Source organism: Moschus berezovskii, chromosome 17, assembly GCF_049115385.1.
Source record: "Moschus berezovskii isolate FMDL1 chromosome 17, NW_MosBer_1.0, whole genome shotgun sequence".
NCBI classification, from domain to species: Eukaryota; Metazoa; Chordata; class Mammalia; order Artiodactyla; family Moschidae; genus Moschus; species Moschus berezovskii.
The window spans coordinates 47,380,531-47,401,445 of NC_142476.1; the positions used below are offsets into that span (position 1 = coordinate 47,380,531).

At 39.9% G+C, this 20,915-nt stretch overlaps 1 protein-coding gene across 5 annotated transcripts in view; it reads right to left on the reverse strand.

The window, feature by feature from the left end:
- RERE (arginine-glutamic acid dipeptide repeats) overlaps positions 1-20,915 on the reverse strand; it is a 417,526-nt gene that overhangs the window by 301,859 nt on the left and 94,752 nt on the right. The window contains exon 1 of one of the 5 annotated variants that reach the window (XM_055419486.2): positions 6,388-6,837. The exons of the other annotated variants lie outside the window; for them this stretch is intronic. The gene's annotated coding sequence lies outside the window, so the exon portion shown is untranslated. Of the gene's footprint in view, positions 1-6,387; positions 6,838-20,915 lie in introns of those variants that run through there. 5 annotated transcript variants of the gene reach the window in all.

The window sequence follows — 20,915 nt, forward strand, 5'->3', positions numbered from 1 at the left end:
AGAATTATGCTCTGTGGAAAGAGCACAGCCCATGAAAGAGATACTGTCCAGGTAGAGAGTCAAAAGAATATGTTGTTATTGAGTCACTAAGTCATGTCCGACTGTTTGAGACCCCATGGACTGTCCCTCACCAGGCTCCTCTGTCTATGGGATTTCCCAGACAAGCATACAGGAGTGGGTTGTCATTTCCTTCCCCAGAGGATTTGCCTGACATAGGAATCAAACCCATGTCTCCTGCATTGGGAGGCTGATTCTTTACCACTGAGCAACCTAGGAAGCCCAGTCAGAGTATATACACTTAGGTTAAAAGTATTCTACATAATTTTTCTCATTATAATATATCCACAAACAAAAAAAGACAGCAGTAAGAGCTAATACCTAGAACCAAAAGGAGAAAACAACTGTTTAAATGGTTTGATCTTGGTATGTTTTTCTACATAATTTTGGTCAATTAATAAAAAATGTGCTTGTCTTTCTTACCATCTCTGCTCACATATTTAAAATTCCTAGATAATGTTTCAAACAATTTGCCTACATTTTACATCTAATTTATGAAAACTGTTTCTTCCACTAAGCACACAAACAGTAGGATGTCTGGCCAAAAAAATTAAGACTTAGTAATCTGAATTCTTCCAAAATAACTGTTATTAAATCCTTGTAAAAGAAAAATGCGTTTATATTGGGAAGTAGATTTGAGTATTAAAAAGTTTTTGTCTTTTTTTTGTTGTTGGTTGGTAACATCAAAAAATACAGAATGCTCACCATATGTTTAAAAGTATCAACTGTATATATTTAATATATTTAAAAGGTTATGAGTAAGATAACAAAAACATTTTTTAAAGCTAGTCAAAAGCCATTCTCCAATCTCACCCCTGAGACCACATAAAAAGAACCTGGTAATTGGCAGCTATATGTAAGCACTAAGACTGTCTGTGCAAAGCATCAATCGGCCCAAGAAGAAATCCTGAAAACAATGCAAAAGGAAGGAAGGAATTTCACGTGGCATTTACTGAAGGCACATAGGTCAAGTTACTACTGATGCTGAGGTTCAAAACCAGTAGAGACTTGACAATATCACTGTTTCTAACCAGCTATTCTTAAATTATTAGAAGATAATCTGGTGAGCTTGAGGTAAATACAGCTGTGAACACAGCAGCACACACCATCTGGAGGCATTTGACTTAAGCAATTTTTCAAATGCACAATATATTCAACTCTATTTTGTTCCTCTGAAGTGAAACAGTCACATACAAACTGATCTTTTTTTTCCAACTGCAACTGCAAAAGCTGATTCACTTTGTGGAAACAAGACATGACAAACAGATCTAATTGTTCGTCTTTAGAACCAAGAGATTATTTCTGATCTATACTGGCAAAAATATTTTAGCTTTATAAAGGATCCCCCCAGACTTACCTACCATATTCTTTAAACTCTTCACAAGTAACATATGACTAATCCTCTAAAATCAAAATGTTTTCTTCTTTTTAAAGCAATTCATATCCATTACCTCATTTTATCGTGAAAACCTGAACACAACTGTCATATGAATCATCATAAAATCTTACTTACAGACACGACTGCCATTAACCTCTTTAATGCATCAACCAGTTAATGCCATTAACCTGTAACCTCTTTCAGCCACCTTCCATCATTCCTTCCCTGGCTACCAAACTTCTCAACATTCCCTTACCAACTGCAAACAAGCTTCCACCATCGCAGGCCATCCTCCACCTCCTGGGCTGCGCTGCTCAAAAACTCCTCAGGAGTACCACTGACTCCTGATTAAGTAATTGGTTGGTATATTTTTCAATAGTGTTTTCTCAGTTCTCATTCTCTAGTCCAAAACCTAGAATATGTGATTCTACTGTCAGCCCCTACACACTTTGAAGGACCATCCTCCTCCCTTTATCCCCGTTGTATTGCTTTACCTTTCAGACCTCTTTCACTCAAATCATTCTTCCATTTCCTCCTCTTGCCATAACATCAGCTTTCCCTTTCTAATAATTTCATGCACAGCATCACCTCAGTACTGGTTCCTCCTGTGTGAGATTCAGCGAGGGCCCTCTGGCAGCATAAACAACTCTCAAAGCTGGCTGGGCCATGGATGTGAGCAGAAAGGTCAGGGGAAGCCCTTTCACAGAGGTCACCTCTAATAGGATGAAATAGGGTCAAGGAAAGAACAGGGTTCAGCCTCTGGCTTGCAATCCTGACCTCCCCACCAACCAGCTGCAGGCCTTGGTCAAACAGTTCAACTCCTCTAAGCCTCAGGTCTCCTTCCTCATACCTCAGAGGCATTTAGACCTGCAAGAATTAAACAATTCATTCAAAATCAGAATATTAAGGAAATGAAGTCACCCCTAATCCCATCATCCAGGGATGAGCACTATTAATTAACGTTTGGTGTATTCCTTTCTAACCTTTTTTCTTATTAGCCTCGGTGAGTAAATGTGGATATGCACGTAACTGGAATCACACTGTAGAACAGTTTGGCATCTGTGGTTTTTCCCACTGAGCTTTACATTAATTTTTAACTCATGGTGATTTTTTAGTGGTTGCATAGTATTTCTTCTCATGGATGCACCATAATTTAACATTTCCCTTCTACCACTGGGTGCTTAAACAGACAAATCACTACGTTTCTTTTTTGTTCCTTTTTTTTTTCCCCTTTCCCAGAAAAAGTCTCTTCCTCCTTCTCTATTCCACCTATGAACCATAACTTGTTAACAATGGCTATATCATCAAATAGTATGAGAAACAATTTTATCAAGGAAAAAGAAAACAATGCCTTAAAGAGTAAACATCTCATATTAAACTAAAACTCACTGGCATGACCTCAAGTTATCGTTGGAAGTTTCGTGAATCATCACCCTCTTTTTAATTTGTTTGGTCTTCCCTCACTGGAATGTAAGTGCTGTTGAAAACAGGGGATTCATGCAGTTTGTATCTTTAGCCACCAAAGCAGTAGCCAGAGAACAGTGTTCGGTATATTAAGCACCAGCTGTCGTCATGGGTCAGACACTTTCCTAAGCATCTTGCACACTCTCTGAGGTAGACATCATTTTTCCCACACAGAGGCTACCAGATAACTTATCCTATGTCTCACAGTGAAAGAGTGGTAGAACTGAGATTAGAACACAGTTGAGCTATTTACCACAAACTCATAATGAATAAATTGATTAATTATAGCAACGGTGCTTCCAAGTGATAGCATTAAAATCTGAATATGCTGATTTTTCCTACTAATTAAATTTAACTACTGCTTTTCTACCTTTCATTACAAATATGTAAGTGTATCAACTATATCGAGAATTAAAAAGATTCTGGTGATTCTAATCACCATCAAAATTTGGAATTTAAAAACACAGTCAAATACATACAAATAAACTTCTGAAATAACCTGTCTGGATTTGGGATACTTACGATACTTCTATTTTTCCTTTGATTCAGAACTCTTTGGTGCCAATCTAAATGTCTTGATTTCTTTTAATTAAGGAAAACACTTTATGATGTTACATTGAAATTATTACATTTTCTAGAAGATGCTGCACTCCCTTTCCTCATTTCAGGTTATTTTAAGAAGGACACATTTCTACAATGAGTTAAAAAAATATCTCAACCTGAACCAGCTTCCTTTCTCCGCTAACTACACCCCAGTCCCCAACACTACCCCACAAATCCCTCCAACAACACATCCCCCATGTTCTTCCGTCAGTAAAATGGGCCACTGAAAAGGCATCAGATTAGCTTTATATATAAACGGATTTGTCAATTTTGCTTTTTGACTTTTTCTTCTTATTTTAAAAATATGGTGGACACTCTTGGAAACCATGGTGGTCAGCATCTCTTCAAGACAAAGGCAAACAGTAAAGAAACCAAATCATTAAGAAAATGTCCTTCAGATCACAGTCTATTTTACAGCCTGAAAAGCCAGAGACGCAAAGCTACTCAATCTTACAGTAAATACTTTCCAGTAACTTAGAGACAAAAGCACATTTAAAAATAACACAGGTAGCCAAACACAGCCCTGAACAGAGACATTTCTGAATCTTTGTGTTAATCATCTAGCCCCTGGCCAAAATGCTATGCATCAAAGGTTCTCTTCTCTTAGTCCCCTTGGACAAGAGGTAAGAGACAGGGAGAAACATTGTAGCCATGTTATCTCCACTGAACTAACCTTTATTCTGAGTTTTACAAACTAATCCTAGAATAGCAAACAAACACCCAGTTTAAAAAAAAAGCAGGCTTCCTATGTCATTATAAAATGGATGGTTCCACTGGCTACTCAGACTAACAAAAAAGCAAGCAAAACCCTTTGACCTTGGAAAAGCATAGTAAATGTAATACCTACTGCTAAATTATATGGTTTACCAATTTCCTCAAAACCAAAAATAAATCTCTCACAAGTAAACTATTACACGAGTAAACAAAAGCTTGTCTTGTTCTATCATTTGCTTAAAAGCAAGCACAGTGGCAGTGGGAGAGGGATTAAGAAACACAGCCAGACAAGTCCATAAAACCTCCAGTGTAAGATAAAACTACCCTGCAGGAGCAGCCAATGCAGTCTGACCCAACAGCTGTACACAGTTGCACTAATTAAAATGAAGAGTTAGTCGGCATAACACACAGGCCATTCACTGGACCTTCCAGATAAGTTGGCTGGGGTTCACCACGACACTCCCCCTCAGCAGACCTACAAGCTAAAAAATAAATTGGCACATGGCTCAGGGCACTTGCATGTGAAAATACATACACATTCTAGCATTCAGGAATCATCACAACCACGTAGACTGCAACACATCCTATAGTCTATAAAAACCCACACACACACAAAGGAAGTGGTACAGCTACATTACGTCAGCTCTCGCCTCAATTCATAAATGCAAAAACCACAAAACAAGACAAAAACCTAAACGGCCTTTTGCTGGAAACCTTCTAAGAGTGAATGGATGTAGGTTAAGTCTTTCAATATGTTACTGAACAGGACTCGATGCATCGCTTTCAACAGCCACAGGGAAGGCTGTAATCGTAGTCCATTCTTTCATGCAACCAGATCAAATAACATTTCAAGCACAGGCTGCCAAGCACCAGGGCCTGCCAGAATACAATGAGCACTCAAGTGCTCTGGACTGAAAACCACCTTTCACTGGTCCCAGAGATCTTTATAAAATAGTTTAAACACTACTAAATTACAGAGTTGGAAAAAAAACAAACACAAGGCTTCTAACTGCAGCTCCCATACTATTGCGAAGTTGCTGTTAAGCCTCTAAAATGTCTGCCTTGTTTTATTTAACTAGGCAATGTACATTTTCAGAAAGGCAATTGCCTCTCAGAGTCCAAATCTAACACGCACATAAAAATGGAGAGTTTTGGTTGTGCATCTGGAAATAATTGCCCACAGATCAACGGGCTTACATGGGATATTGTTCCCGTCTGTATGGTTTCAAATCATGTCTACTTTAAATTTGGAGCTCCTAGGAAGGAAAAAGAAAGTAGGAAAGGCCAGAATTGTGGGCACACAATTTTAAGGACTCCGTCAACTCTGTTCTGAACATGAACTCAGTGGCTCAAACTTAAAGCACAAACACACATATCAAAGGGAAAAGCTCATTCACATACCTTTTTTTTTTTTAATTTCCATATGACAGAGGAGGCCTTCGGCCAAACACCCCAAAGAGAGTATAGGCACCTGTGGGCCAGAAAGGTGAAAGGCCGAGAGAGTAAACCCCAGGGACCAACTGCAAGTTTCTTTCTCAGCAAACAAAAAGTGGTCAAGCAGGTCTCCCCACAGCTTCAACCACAGAGCAAGATCTGAGCAAACAGGGGAGGGGTCGGGAAGTCATTGCCTCAAACCCGGGGAGGGAAAAAAAATAACAGTTTAAACTTAGACCAATCTTCAAAACCATCCTTGAGTTTTAGCTAACCTGGTAAAATAAGGGTATTTTGGATCCAGGAAACAAACTATTTTTGTCACCTAAGCAGTCCTAAAGTACTTTATAACCAAGTCCATCCAATTCACTTTATTTTTAAACCTAAATTTGCTCCACTGTAAGCAGTAAAGTTCCTAATCAAACAGCGGCTTTTGGATTACACACTGCTCATCTTCAGTTTTCCTTTTAAAGAACACACACACACTCCTTTAAAAAAAAAAAAAAGTATTTCTCTGCCCTAAACAAGTTTCTTAATTGGTTTATTTAACTGGTATTTCTAGAGTTTTGACAATTTAAAAAACAAAACAAACTAGTGAGCCCAACAGAACTGCCACGGGACACAATCAATACCTATTCCTGATTCCTGGAAAGCCACCGCCATTCCCGGTAATCCCCGAGCTGTTCCCCTCTCTGGGGTCATCACACACTGAGGTAATCCACAGACTAGCGTCCACCCACCTCGAGAGCCCCTGCGCCCGCAGCTGTCCAACTTCCTGGCCCAAGACCCGTTCCCCTCGCAGCCAGAGGGGCCGGCCACTTCTCTGCGGCGGGTCGCACCCGGAGCTGAGCTCTCGGGCCTCCTCTCCTCTCCTCGTTCTCCGGTGCAGAGCCCCCTCGCAAACTCAGGCCGGCGGGTACCGGCGGGACAGGCAGGGGCTCAGGGCGTGAAATGCACTTGCTAAACAAAAGGAGGCCAGGGCGGCCGCAGGGCAGCCGGGCGCCGGCTCAGGTCCCCGCGGCGCAGCGGCTCCAGGAGGCGGTGGCCACACCGGGCCCCGCCCGCGGCTGGAGGAAGCGGCCGCCGCGGCTCACGCTCCTTCAGCCCGGGCGGCCGGGCCGACACTGCCACATGCCTGTGACCCAGACACCAGGAGAGAAAGAGCAGCCTCCCCGCGGCGGCGGCGGCGGTGGCCGGCAAAACCCGGGCTGGAGCCCGGCCCGCTCCGCGCCAGCCCCTGCCCGCCGCCACCGCGGGCGCGCGCACACACAAAGCGGTGGCAATTGTATCTCCGGACCAACGCCGCCAGCCTCCCCTCCCTCCAGACCTCCCTCCCCTCCCAGCAGACGGAACTGGGAGACTGTGTGATTGATGGCAGCTCTTAATAGCGTGGTCAGCTAGAAAATGCATCTGCAAGCAAGATATTAAAGAGGCAGTGCATCCCCGTGAGTGATCAGCAGTTCACACATCCTCGAGCTGCCTCTGCTTCTGCCAGGAATATTAATGCCAACCACCTCTGACGTCTAACAAATGCAGATGAAATAACCAACAATCACAGACACCGTGAACATTTGTTTCAAAGAAGCACGAGAGGAAGAATCATCCTTTGATGTCAAACAACATTTCTGACCCCAATTTTCCTTACAGGTTAAGAATTTTCTGTAAGTTATTTGTTTAAAAGTCTTCTCTCCAATCTTCTTTGGAGACAACGCAGAGTTTAAATTGGACTTGATTGAAATCCATCTAATAAAGAAGCAAAATAAATACACATTCCTTGCTATGTGGCCTTAAATAAACATACAATCCACCAGCTACCAGATTTCAGACCCCTTATTAATATCATTTTTATGGGCATCTAAATAGAACTACCGGAGAAGGAAATGGCAACCCACTCCAGTGTTCTCGCCTGGAGAATCCCAGGGACGGGGGAGCCTGGTGGGCTTCTGTCTATGGGGTCACACAGAGTCGGACACGACTGAAGTGACTTAGCAAATAGAACTACCAAAAGTAAATTTCAAATGGTTTCTTCTTCACCCACAATCTGGTAAATATCTATCAACTTGATCTAATTTACCCAAGTTTAAACTATGTTCAAAACATGTATTCCCTAGTAATAACAGCCACAATCATTTTGTCCTACTGAATAAGATACTCTACAGCAAAAATTTTTTTAAATACATACCTATAGGATATAAATTCAAATTATTAAATTCACTCAGTGTCAATTCAAACTTGAAAGCTACAAGCTCAAAATTTAACTGATCACTTTTGTTGTCTTTAATATTACACCTTTCACCTTCCAGGCAAGTTTCATGTAACTCTCAAACAGCTTTATACATGTTATTGGATCTTCCAAGGTCCAGCTGCTGAATTACTAGGTACCCTTTCCAATTGGCAAACGTTAGATTAAGTGATTTGCCCAAAACTTCTCAACAAGGAGTTGGCATTAGGGGTGGAGGAGAAGCATAGAGAAGAACCTAGATCCTGCCCTCAGTGGCACAGATAACCAAACTGACTTGCACATTTGCTATTAAACATCATTCTTTTTAAAGAAAACTCAGGTTGTTCTACAGGAGACAGAAATCTCTCTCTAAAACTATTAACAGAGCACATGTCCTGAGAGCGAGAGCTAAGGAGGCATAATGCCTTTGCCACCTGAAATGCTGCTGTGATGAGGACAAATCAGAGATGGTCCCCACACAAGGGCAGATCGGCTATCAGCTCCCCTTAACGCCTGAGGGGACCTGCAGCTTGAAATCCACCTCATAAGCAAGCGGCTCTGAGATCACCCATGTCAGAAATGAAATCAAATCTAAAGCCTAGCGACAAAAGCCACTCCTGTACTGGGACACACTTCCATTTTCCCACCAGCTCTGTCTAGATAGAAGGTAGGACCAGAAAAGATAGGTGTTTTCTTTGTTTTGTTTCTGGCCTGCAGCACTTTAAAAAGTGCTGGTTTATCCCAAATTGGAAAGGGCTAGTAAGAACAACCGAACTGCTCTAAATTCATACTGTTCCTAGTGTCACGAAAATTCTAAATGCTTTGACAGCACTTTATGACAGCACTTCTGTTCTGTCCCAGGCCTGCACCCTCTATTAATCCATCCATCCACACCCAGCCCCCCACTTTCTAATTACACCAGTCTTTCAATTTCCCCAAGGTGTTAGGATTTCTACCAAAGTCATCACTACCTTTTCCCACTAGAAAAGAAATATCCCTGCCATCCCCAATCCCCCACGACCCCACCCACACTCACACAGTTTAAAGTCTACTCCTTCAGACTTCAGGTCAAGTATCAAATATCAAATGTCAGAGAAGCTTCCTCTGAGGCCCCATGCTAGGTCAAGTTCCTTTGTTATAAGAAGTTCTCAGCGAACTCAGTTCATTCCTTCAGAGCATTTATCTCAGTTTGTAACTCATTGGTGTGACTTTTTGATTAATGTTCCATCAGAGAAAGTTCTGTATATTTGCTCATCATCAAATACCTGGCATCAAGCACACACATCTTTGAAATGAGTAACGGAATTGAAGGCAACAACCCTGTTCTACTTATTTTGCATATTCTCTGCACAGTTGGTGGCACAAAAAAGGCCTTTCTCAAGTGAATAACATCTATGCAAATCAAAAAATTAAAAGTATAATAAAGATTTTTATCCCCACTTTATAGAGATGTAAATAACTGTGCCTAGGATAACTAACAAAAACACTAAGACCCAAACCTATCTGCAAGCCATACTTTTTATCTTGAGTCAGTGAGGTACAGATGTCATCATTAATATATTCAAAACAAGTTCTTCCTACTTATGTGGCATTTAAGCAAGCAGCAAACCACAAGGGGTAAGCTGGATAGACTACTAAATCCTGTACGCACACAGAGAGCAACATAAACAGAATATAACATTTTGAAAGTACATTATACACTACCTTGTCTTTAAGTTTCTCTGAATGTAAAAGTACCACCAAATTCTGCTCTAAGTGGGGGAAGGGGTATGATCCTGACCTCTCAGTTTACACCTAGCTTTTTCTTTATTTTCAGTTATCTCCTCTCTAAAACAACTCCACTTCCCTGATATGGGAGCCTTTGTAAAAATTCTTTTGCCCTGAGGACTCCTAGTCATTGGTGACAGACATTCCAAAACTACCCTCCCCAACTCCTCAAAGTGAAGAATTCATTTTAAACATCATTAATGTGAGCTTGTAAATTAAGGGATCTGTAGATAAGAAAGGGAAGTTCTTACAACAACAGTTTCTCAGATGTCCTGCACACCAGCACAAGAAAAAGCCAAAGTGTGAGATGAATGGGAAAATATTGGGTATTCCCCATCATCACCCCCAAATTAAGCTTCATTGTTAGTTTCAGCATTTCACAAGGCACTGCTTGGTTCCCACAGGAGTTCACCCCAGCCTTATCCATGTCACAAGTCTTGCTTCCTTTTGTTCTAAGTTCCATTCCATGTAAATTCCAGCTCCGGGTTTTAGAACACTCTTCATTTATCAAAACAACCCTGTCAAGTTGAGTACTATTAACAGATAATGAGAGGAGACAACAGATGTGGTTAGAAGCAAAGCACTCCTAATTCTACAGGCCTCAGCATGCAGCAAAGTGAGCTGACATCTGACTTTACCCTAACATTTATAATTAAATACAAAGTCTAGTTAAACTAACATTAAAGCTATGACCGGGAGCAGTACGCAGGGGAAATGTCAAGTATAACCTTAGCAGGTAATAGTTGAACAGGGCTCAGGCTATTCCAGAACCTTAACCTTGAACAACTACCATGCCTTCCTCTCTCTGCCACCCTGCTTCTGTCATAGACAAAGACTTGTGGCCACATGGTCGAAAGGCAGCAGCTTTGGAACACTCCTTAAAACCACCAAAGGGGAAGGAGATGACATTTTTACATGAAAGTTTAAAAATAACATTCATCTAGCAAAAATTAGTGAGGTCTGTCTCAAGTGGAGCTAATCAGCATTCATTCTTATAGCATTCTTTTATAAAATCATACAGATCAAGTAATTTGGCTCACCTCAGAGTCAAAGTGTCCAAAAAAACAAACCAAAAAAAAGAGTCAAAGTGTCAAAAGATTACCAAAATCAATCAAGCAAACAAGGACCAAGTCAAGGGCTGTCTTGGTATCCTCAGCAATGTTTGCATATTCTCCTAGGAGGCGGAGGTTTTGTTTTGCATGACTATGGAGACTATGGATACATGATGTTACGCAAATGCCTACTTCTTTCCCTCTTCCAATTCACAAAATGGCGCCACACAACAAAACTTTACAAAAAAGTTTTCAAAAGAAAAATACCAATATATAGTTCTTTCTGAAGCCCTTTTGGATGTATTGATTATTATATGTTCATACAGAAAACCCAAGCAATCCCATTCAACAAGCTGAAGTCTCCCTCTCCAGATGCTCTCCTAGAACATTTGCACACAAACTTCCACAAATATTTAAGAACATATATATTCATTAGTCTAGGGGCTCACTCTATTGATTTTTATGATAATAAAATTCTACTATTCTTCCTACATGGCATCTTGCTTCCCTCAGATTGCAGCAGACCATTAACACAAAATTCTATTCTGTGGGAGTACTGTAATTAACAAGTCCTTAAATACTACAACACACTTTGTGCTGTCACTTTAGTATAGCCCTTCTATACTAAAATCTCTAGTTCAATGAATGTGCACTTTTCAATCAAAAAGATTGGGCCAAACTGCTCTCCAAAAAAAGTAGACCAATTTACAGCACTCTTCCCAAGAGCAGGCCCAGTTCCCCTGTGTGCGACCTGGCGGTCTGCCTGAGCTTTGCACTACACTCTCTCCTGGATCTCCTAAGACCTGATCGCTCTCTGTTTCTTGCCATGACTGCTCCGACATACAAGCAGTCAGTGTCCAGTCTCTTCTTATCACACCCTGGTATCTCTCATGGGCGAGAAGATTTACTCTCGAGATGCCTCTATGACAAGATTTCATTTTTCTAGCCCTGAGCTTGCTCCTTAGCCACAGAGTCAGTGTGCAAATTCCCTTTGGACTCAAACACACAGCATTCCACAGACACTCTCAAACCATCCTCAACAAAATCAAAATATTCTTCACCAACATGTCCTGGCTGCCCCAAACTAGTCTCAGGAACTCCCGTTACTCTGGTATAAGAATTGATAGTATGCCCTTCCTTTTTAAAGGAAATCATGACATACCCTAAAATGTATGTGATATCAGAGTTAGCACATTAAACATAATATACTCCTCAGTTTTTAGCACTACTGAATAACATTGTTTAATAATAGCTAACTATCGTCTAATACATACTTTGCAAGTCTCAACTGTAAATCAAGTTTACTAACACGATTTTTTTTAATACCTTTTGTACTTAATTACCTATGTGTGCAAGTTCAGTTGCTGAGTCGTGTCCTACTCTTTGTGACCCCTTGGACTGTACCTCACTAGGCTCCTCTGTCCTTGGAATTTTCCAAGCAAGAATACCGGAGTGGGTTGCCATTTCCTTTTCCAGGGGATCTTCCCAACCCAAGTATTGAACCCACATCTCTTGAGTTTCCTGCACTGGCAGGTGGATTCCTTAACCACTACTGTACCTGGGAAGCTTCCCTAATTACCTATCCCATTCATTAATCACATCACTTTCCATTCAGCCAACAGTTAATGACTAAATCACACAGTTGCTCCGTAGGTAAGGGTGCAGAACAGAAACATGAAAACAAACCAACGAGGATGGCGATGATCATTGTACATACAGAAAAAGACTCACACAGAGAACCATTCACATATGTGATGCAATAATTAGGCAAATATTCCAAATTATTGAGGGAAAGTGAATTCTTATGTCTCTAATGCCAGAAATCTTAATATCTACTCTCTTACATTTCAGAATAAATCTGAGTTAATTTCAACCTGGATACTGCTGGAAACTTAATATACTCTTTTAAAATAACTAGAAATAAGTCAGATTCTACAAATCAGGGAGGCTAATCTTGGGTAAAACTATGAACATCACATACTCCAAATGAAATGCACAGGTACAAGATTAAGACTGGACATTAAACTACAAGTTTCCTTTTGTTTTACACGTCCCAGTACAGAGTCAAGTATATGTTTGAGTGATAAATTGCTAATAAATATTTAAGGTGCTATTTCATAAAGAACAAAATCATCGACATTATTAAAATATATTCCTGGAAAGAAAGGAGGAAAAAACAAACAGCATGCAGCACACCAAATCCTGCTTTTCTAAAGACAGTGAGCAGAAATGAAGCGCTGGCTCCAGTGTGCACTCACTGCAAACTCTTCTGACACAGGAAGCTGATCAAAGGCCAGATCTGGAGGTTTTAGTTTTTGCAAGTGTGTGGCACTCTCATGGATGTGGGATGTGAAACATATCTTGAGAGAAGACAGACCTCTAAGACAGCATCTGCTTTAAATATTTTTAAGGACATTTTCATCTCTATTTTTAAAACTTACTAGAGATCTCAGACTGTATAGATGAAATTATAATGTTCCATCAGAGCGATATTTTGAGAGGGCAAAAATGCAGTTAAGAAGAGAGATTTCTCATTTGGAAAAGTGTTATGAATAAGAAACAAAGAGTTTGTAGAAGAAACATCTCAGAATCTTGACAGGATGTTTAGAATAGGGCCTGACAATATGTGATAAAAATCAGTGTGGAGATCCAGCCAAGTTTATAGGAAGTAATCTTAAGACAACTAAAATCCCCAGCTGGAATCACCATATCAAGAATTTAAAATATTAAACAGACAATGCTTACAAATCCAAAACACTGTTTCACCCTTTTCCTAAAACGAATTTTTTTGCTGAATGTTTTCTCTTGTACTATTGCCTCCAATAAACTGAACTCTTTTTAAAACAGTTATTTAAGGAAAAATATAAATGCAAATGTTTCAAAACATTAAATAAGTACCATTTGCCAGATTCAACATCGCAAGTGGCATTAAAGATCCAGTACTTTTCTGCTTAAAAACCAATCACTTCTCTCTAAAAAAGATCAGAAGACTCTAGTTCAAAATATCTACTCAAACATCTAATACATCAATTAAAACAAAAATAAAAAGCCAGAGTCTAAGCATGTTTGCCCTTAACAATACAGGATGGTTTCTTTTCTTTTCTTTGGAGGGAGACATTCATTTGAACATCCATTCGAGTTTAATTTTAACTGACTAGAAAAAGCAATTATTTGGGCTGCAGGAAATAACAACTTAGGACAAAGGAAAGCATGGGCTAACTTTCTAACATTTACTTCATTTGATTCATTCTAACAATAAAACCTAAACAGTGAACATTCCCTCTAATCTTCAGAGCAAGTTAACTCGACAGTGAAAACTATGCATGCCCCATCACCAGACTCTATGTTTAAATGATTATAATGTAAAGCATGTTCATTCTCACAAGTGAAAGGAAATGACTGCCAAATGCTTCCTTTACAAACTCCCCAGAATAGGGTAGGTCTCTTTAATGTGAGATTTTCCTGACACTCCAATTAGAGCAGACCTTGAACAAACAGAGACGCATTAAAAGCTGACTTGGTTCTATTATCATTGAAGGCCTAGCAAAGACAGCACTGTCCAGTGCTATCTACATTTTTTTGGTGCATTAATCATTTATACATGAGAAAAATTCAATAGTTTTTTTTTTTTTAAATGATAATAACCACAGGATGTAACCTCAGTGGTATTGGTCTTTTCTTAGGAAGGTCAGAAAAGCTTTAAAAACAGGAAGTCTCTGCTATAAGGTTGAGAAATGTTTGTTTTAACAGTCTAAGGCTTTATGGTTGCAGTTTGCAGTCAGGTGTTAAGAGAACTAGAGTTTATTCTTTCCAGCCAAAGATTAACACCCCTGGGGAAAAAGCCAAAAAGGTGCCCAAACAACTAGAAAAGCACGTTACCCTAAAATAAGACTTGCTATAGAATGTGAACTATAAATCTTCTTAGCTATCACTCTTTCAACAGTACACAGGAGCTAATTTAGTAGGTGTAGGATGAGAAACAATCTTTTATGGTCATTTATAAAGGCAAGAGGAAAGCCATAGTAACCAACACTAAGACAAACACTTAGCAACAGTTAGCAACTGGGTTAAGAATTGACACTTGCCATTTAATATGTGTTTTCTGTTGATTACCTCATTTTTATATTAATTATTATAATCAAATATAAGAATCACAATCTTTCTTAAATGAAAATTCTTGCTAAAAGAAAACAAATCAGCGCAGATTAACTAAAAAACTTTTTATCTTCAACAAAATGGTTGAGTTTTGCTTTTAAAGCCATTATTGCTTTTAATTCCTAACATATCCAACATCAAAGATATTTTATTTATCATGAAACTGGATATTTTATCCAGATTCTAGTCTTTAATTAGCAATTTTAAAAATGGCTTTAACAACACAATAAACTGTGTGGAAAAAAACTTTTCTCATTTGTGAATTCTATTTCATATGTAATTAAGGGATTTTTATTTTTATTGGAGCATCAGTTCAGTTCTGTTCTGTCGCCCAGTCATGTCCAACTCTTTGTGACCCCATGGACTCCAGCACGCCAGGCCTCCCTGTCCATCATCAACTCCCAGTTTATTCAAACTCATGTCCACTGAGTCGGTGATGCCATCTAACCATCTCATCCTCTGTCGCCCCCTTCTCCTGCCTTCAAGCTTTCCCAGCATCAGGGTCTTTTCAAATGAGTCAGCTCTTCGCATCAGGTGGCCAAAGTACTGGAGCTTCAGCCTCAACATCAGTCCTTTCAATGAACATTCAGGTCTGATTTCCTTTAGGATGGACTGGATGGATCTCCTTACAGTCCAAGGGACTCTCAAGAGTCTTCTCCAACACCACAGTTCAAAAGTATCAATTCTTCGGCGCTCAGCTTTCTTCACAGTCCAACTCTCACATCCATATGTGACTGCTGGAAAAACCATAGCCTTGACTAGACAGACCTTTGTTGGCAAAGTAATGTCTCTGCTTTTTAATATGCTGTCTAGGTTGGTCATAACTTTTCTTCCAAGGAGCAAGCATCTTTTTATTGGAGTATAGTTGGTTCAAAATGTTTTAGTTCCTACTGTACAGCAAAGTGAATCAGATATACATATATCCATTCTTATTTATCTTTGGCTGTGCTGGGTTTTCACTGATGCATGAGGACTTTCTCTAGTTGCAGCAAGCAGGGGCTGCTCTCTAGTTGTGGTGCACAGGCTTCTCATTGTGGTGTCTTCTCTTGTTGCAGGCTCTAGGTGCTCCAGCTTCAGTAGTTTTGATTCCAGGGCTCTAAAGCGCTGTGTGCTTTACTTGTGCACAGGCTTAGTTGCTCCTCGGCATGAGATCATCCCAGACAAGGGATCAAACCTGTGTTCCCTGCATCACAAGATGGATTCTTAACCACTGGACCACCAGGGAAGCCCTTATCAACTCTTCTTAAAATTCTTTTCCCACATAGGTCTGTGCTGTGCTTAGTCACTTAGTCGTGTCCAACTCTTCACGATCCCATGGACTATAGCCCACCAGTTCATGGGATTCTCCAGGCAAGAATATTGGAGTGGGTTGCCATGGCATCCTCCAGGGCATCTTCCCAACCCAGGTCTCCTGCATTGCAGGCAGATTCACTACCATCTGAGCCACAGGAAAGCCCCATAGAGGTAATTACAGGGTATTGAGAAGGACTGTATGATACAGGAGGTCCACATTAATTATCTATTTTATATATAGTAGTGTTTAATACGTCAATCCCAATCTCCCAATTTATCCCTCCCAACCAGAATTAAATGTTATTTCATTAAAACCAAAGGGAAAAATCCAAATACTATTATATGTATCCTGTCATTAAAATCCATTTGGCTTCTAAAAGGCACTGCTTCAGTTCCGTTCAGTTCAGTCGCTCAGTCGTGTCCGACTCTCCGCGACCCCATGAACCACAGCACGCCAGGCCTCCCTGTCCATCACCAACTCCCGGAGTTCACTCAAACTCATGTCCACAGAGTCGGTGATGCCATCCAGCCATCTCATTCTCCGTCGTCCCCTTCTCCTCCCGCCCCCAACCTTTCCCAGCATCAGAGTCTTTTCCAGTGAGTCAACTCGTCGCATGAGGTGGCCAAAGTATTGGAGTTTCAGCTTTAGCATCAGTCCCTCCAATGAACATCCAGGATTGATCTCCTTTAGAATGGACTGGTTGGATCTCCTTGCAGTATAAGGGACTCTCAAGAGTCTTCTCCAACACCACAGTTCAAAAGCATCGATTCTTCGGCGGTCAGCCTTCTTCACAGTCCAACTCTCACATCCATACATGACCACGGGAAAAACCATTGCCTTGACTAGATGGACCTTGGTTGGCAAAGTAATGTCTCTGCTTTTTAATATACTATCAAGGTTGGTCATAAATTTCCTTCCAAGGAGCAAGCGTCTTTTAATTTCATGGCTGCAATCAGCATCTGCAGTGATTTTGGAGCCCAAAAAAACAAAGTCTGACACTGTTTCCACTGTTTTTCCATCTATTTCCCATGAAGTGATAGGACCAGATGCCATGATCTTTGTTTTCTGAATGTTGAGCTTCAAGCCAACCTTTTCACTCTCCTCTTTCACTTTCATCAAGAGGCTTTTGAGTTCCTCTTCACTTTCTGCCATAAGGGTAGTGTAATCTGCATATCTGAGGTTATTGATATTTTCCTAACATCAAGATAAAATACTTTAAAATATGAACATAAAGTGCTATTACCAGAAAAGTTTGTCATTTACCCCGAGGTGTGTCAAGAAGGGAAATTAAAAAGTTATTTTCTACTTGACAGTTACAGCTACCTTAACACTTTTAATTTTCACCTCCACAATAGAGCTATAGGGGATTAAACTACCTTCTTTTAACATATGGAACTAAAATGGCATTCCTTCCCTGTTAGCTCAGCTGGTAAAGAATCCACCTGCAATGCAGGAGACTCTGGTTCAATTCCTGGGTCGGGAAGATCCACTGGAGAAGGAATAGGCTACCCACTCCAGTATTCTTGGGCTTCCCTGGTGGCTCAGCTGGTAAAGAATCTGCCTGCAATGTGGGAGGCCTGGGTTCAATTCCTGGGGGTTGGGAAGATCCCCTGGAGAAGGGAAAGGCTACTCACTCCAGTATTCTGGCCTGGAGAATTCCATGAACTTTATAATGCATGGAGTCACAAACAGTCGGACACGACTGAGCCATTTTCACTTTGAACCAACTAGGTGTCCTCCTTATCTTTCAAAAGGCACTCCTTTAATAACAGCTTAAGCCTAGTTTTCAGTTTAGTGTACACTCTATACTGACCAGGCTTTTTTCCTCAATATTGGAAGACAATAAAGAAATGCTCTCAAAATTTTGAGGAAAAATAGTATCCAACCTAAAATTCTATATCCAACCAAACTATGAATCAAGCATGAGTAAAAAATAAAGGCATTTCAGACATGCACAACCTTGAAGCATTTATTTCCTAGACATTGTTCTCCGGAAGTTATTTCACAAATGAAAAAGAACACAAAAAAAAATCTATAAAAACTAGCCGCCAAGATGATGTCCAGAGTGACACAAAACGGAAGACCCCTTCCAACAGCCATGTGGCAGTTCTAGACATTAAATCAAGAGACGGGGTTCCAGGAGGGATATCACCAAGAGTGATTTATAGGTTTCCCATAGTTTCCATTACATTGAAAGGAATTTTATATAGTATTGTTGGAAACTATGAGACTGATTTCAAGATAGGAATCTACAAAATTAAGCAAAGGAACAAATCAAGGGGTGGGAGGTGCATAGAGTCGGGGGAAAGAAATGAATTATTAACAGGAAAGATGATGTTGTACAAGAAAGAAAATTAAATCATAATACAATATGTGCTTCAGCTATAATAATATATACATTGTCATTGTAACAGAAATATTCTATACTGATTTAATTACAAACTGTATTTAACTGCATTAGGAAGATGGGGGAAGAGAAAGTAGGTGATACAAAAAGGATAAACCCTCATCTCTCATTGGGCAAGATCAGCAAATAATACCTAAAATAAAAAAATAAAAACATAAGCATGTCCTTTCTCAACACTGAGTTAACAAAAGACATGCTTTAAAAAGTTGCAATGGGCTCTCTGGGGAGTAAGACCCAAGGATGGAAGAGGAAAGTGTTAAAAAAAAATAAATGAATAAATCATGTACCACATTTGATTCATTCAGTCAGTTCAGTTAAGTCGCTCAGTCATGTCCGACTCTCCACGACCCTATCAATCACAGCACACCAGGCCTCCCTGTCCATCACCAGCTCCCGGAGTTCACGCAAACTCATGTCCACAGAGTCGGTGATGCCATCCAGCCATCTCATTCTCGGTCGTCCCCTTCTCCTCCCGCCCCCAACCTTTCCCAGCATCAGAGTCTTTTCCAGTGAGTCAACTCGTCGCATGAGGTGGCCAAAGTATTGCAGTTTCAGCTTTAGCATCAGTCCTTCCAATGAACACCCAGGATCGATCTCCCTTAGAATGGACTGGTTGGACCTCCTTGCGGTACAAGGGACTCTCAAGAGTCTTCTCCAACACCACAGTTCAAAAGCATCAATTCTTCGGCGATCAGCTTTCTTCACAGTCCAACTCTCACATCCATACATGACCACGGGAAAAACCATAGCCTTGACTAGATATATATTACCTAAATTGAAGGTAACAAAATGTTGCTGAAAGACAAACATTAACAAAAATGTTGCTGAAAACCTTAGTTATTTAAGAAATTCACTGTCACATACCATTAAAGTTTCAGGATGTGCTTTGGTCACCTGGTAAACAGAGCTGCAAATTTCAGAGGGTGGGAGGGAAAGAAATCCAGCCAAAGAAGACGAAAGACAGACACAGGGAACAGAACTGAATCTCTTTTTCTTCATACAGAAAGTTGTACTACATTTTCCCACCTGCTGGCAAGATTCTTGAAATTTAGGCACTCCATTTAAAAAACAAAAACTCAGTTTTTTGTGTTTTAAAGGAAAACCACAGAAACAATCCAAGAAATTAAAAAATGAATGATAAAACAACCAAATTCATTCATTATAATTTTACTATACATAAAATGAGAAACATATCACTACCTATAGTAAAAGCTTTTAAAAGATAAATGCCATAAAAGCAAAAATACAAACACATTATCTAGTTTCAAAGAATTTAACATAAATTTTCTAAACAATGTTAAAGCATTTTATCCATTTGTTTATTCAAAGATATGTTCCATAAACAGATAAAAGTTTTTTTAAAAGAGAATAAGACTGATAAAGGAAAATAGAGAATGTTTTCAAATACTAGTTAGAGGCAAAACTGCAAGCTTATCATCATGTTAACAGTGGTGTTTTTCAGTATCTCCCAAACACCACGCTTTCTCTTTTGTTGAGAACAGTGCTGAATTTTAATGCCACTGTTTTGTCAATAAGAAGTGTTCACATACACTTCACAAGTTCATTAATAATCCTCTAAGAAGACCTAAATTAAACTTGGCAAGCAGTTTCTCATGAAACAAAATTTGCTTCTAGTTTGCGAGAACTAAATGTGCCAAGTGGCAAATTAAGATGTGGGAACCCACTTTAAAGGTTATGCTCTGGAAGTATTCAGTGACTCAAACAGAGGTATCATTAGGTGGCAGCAAAACAAATACTTCTGGGACACCTGTTTTATTTGCAATCTGTTACTTTTCAGATGAGTAATTTTACGATGACCACCAAGAGCTACTAGGACAAACTTTAAAGGTAGACTGCCATACAGTCCCTAGATTTCCATTATAGAACTAGAAGGAAGTCAGAAAGGACCCCACTTTCAGCATTAAAAGCAAGAGATAGAGTCCACTAATTCACAGAGAACCTGTCTTTGTGCCAACTACATTGTGTGTGCTTAGCGTCCATGGGAATGCTGACATGTGTACTGCAAGTGGTAACTGAAGAATCAATTAAGTAGTGGGAAAGGGCTTGCAGCAAAAATTTAAACTAAAAATAATCCATTTACAGGAGAGCAGTACAAAAATAAAGCTGGTTAAACTATAATCAAATCTGTATTTCCAGTTTCAATAGTAAACACAGTTGTTAAGAGTGGTTAACACCCAAGACCGCTAAGTGCATTCAATTTCAAGTATGAAGCATCTGTTTTACTAATACTACCCCTGCTATATCCTCCATTTCTTTGCTCAGAGAGAGTGTGAGAATGAGAACAAGAGCAGGTATGTATGACACATGAAAGGAAAAGAAGTGAGCTTACCTTAGGGAGTACTGGCCTTTCA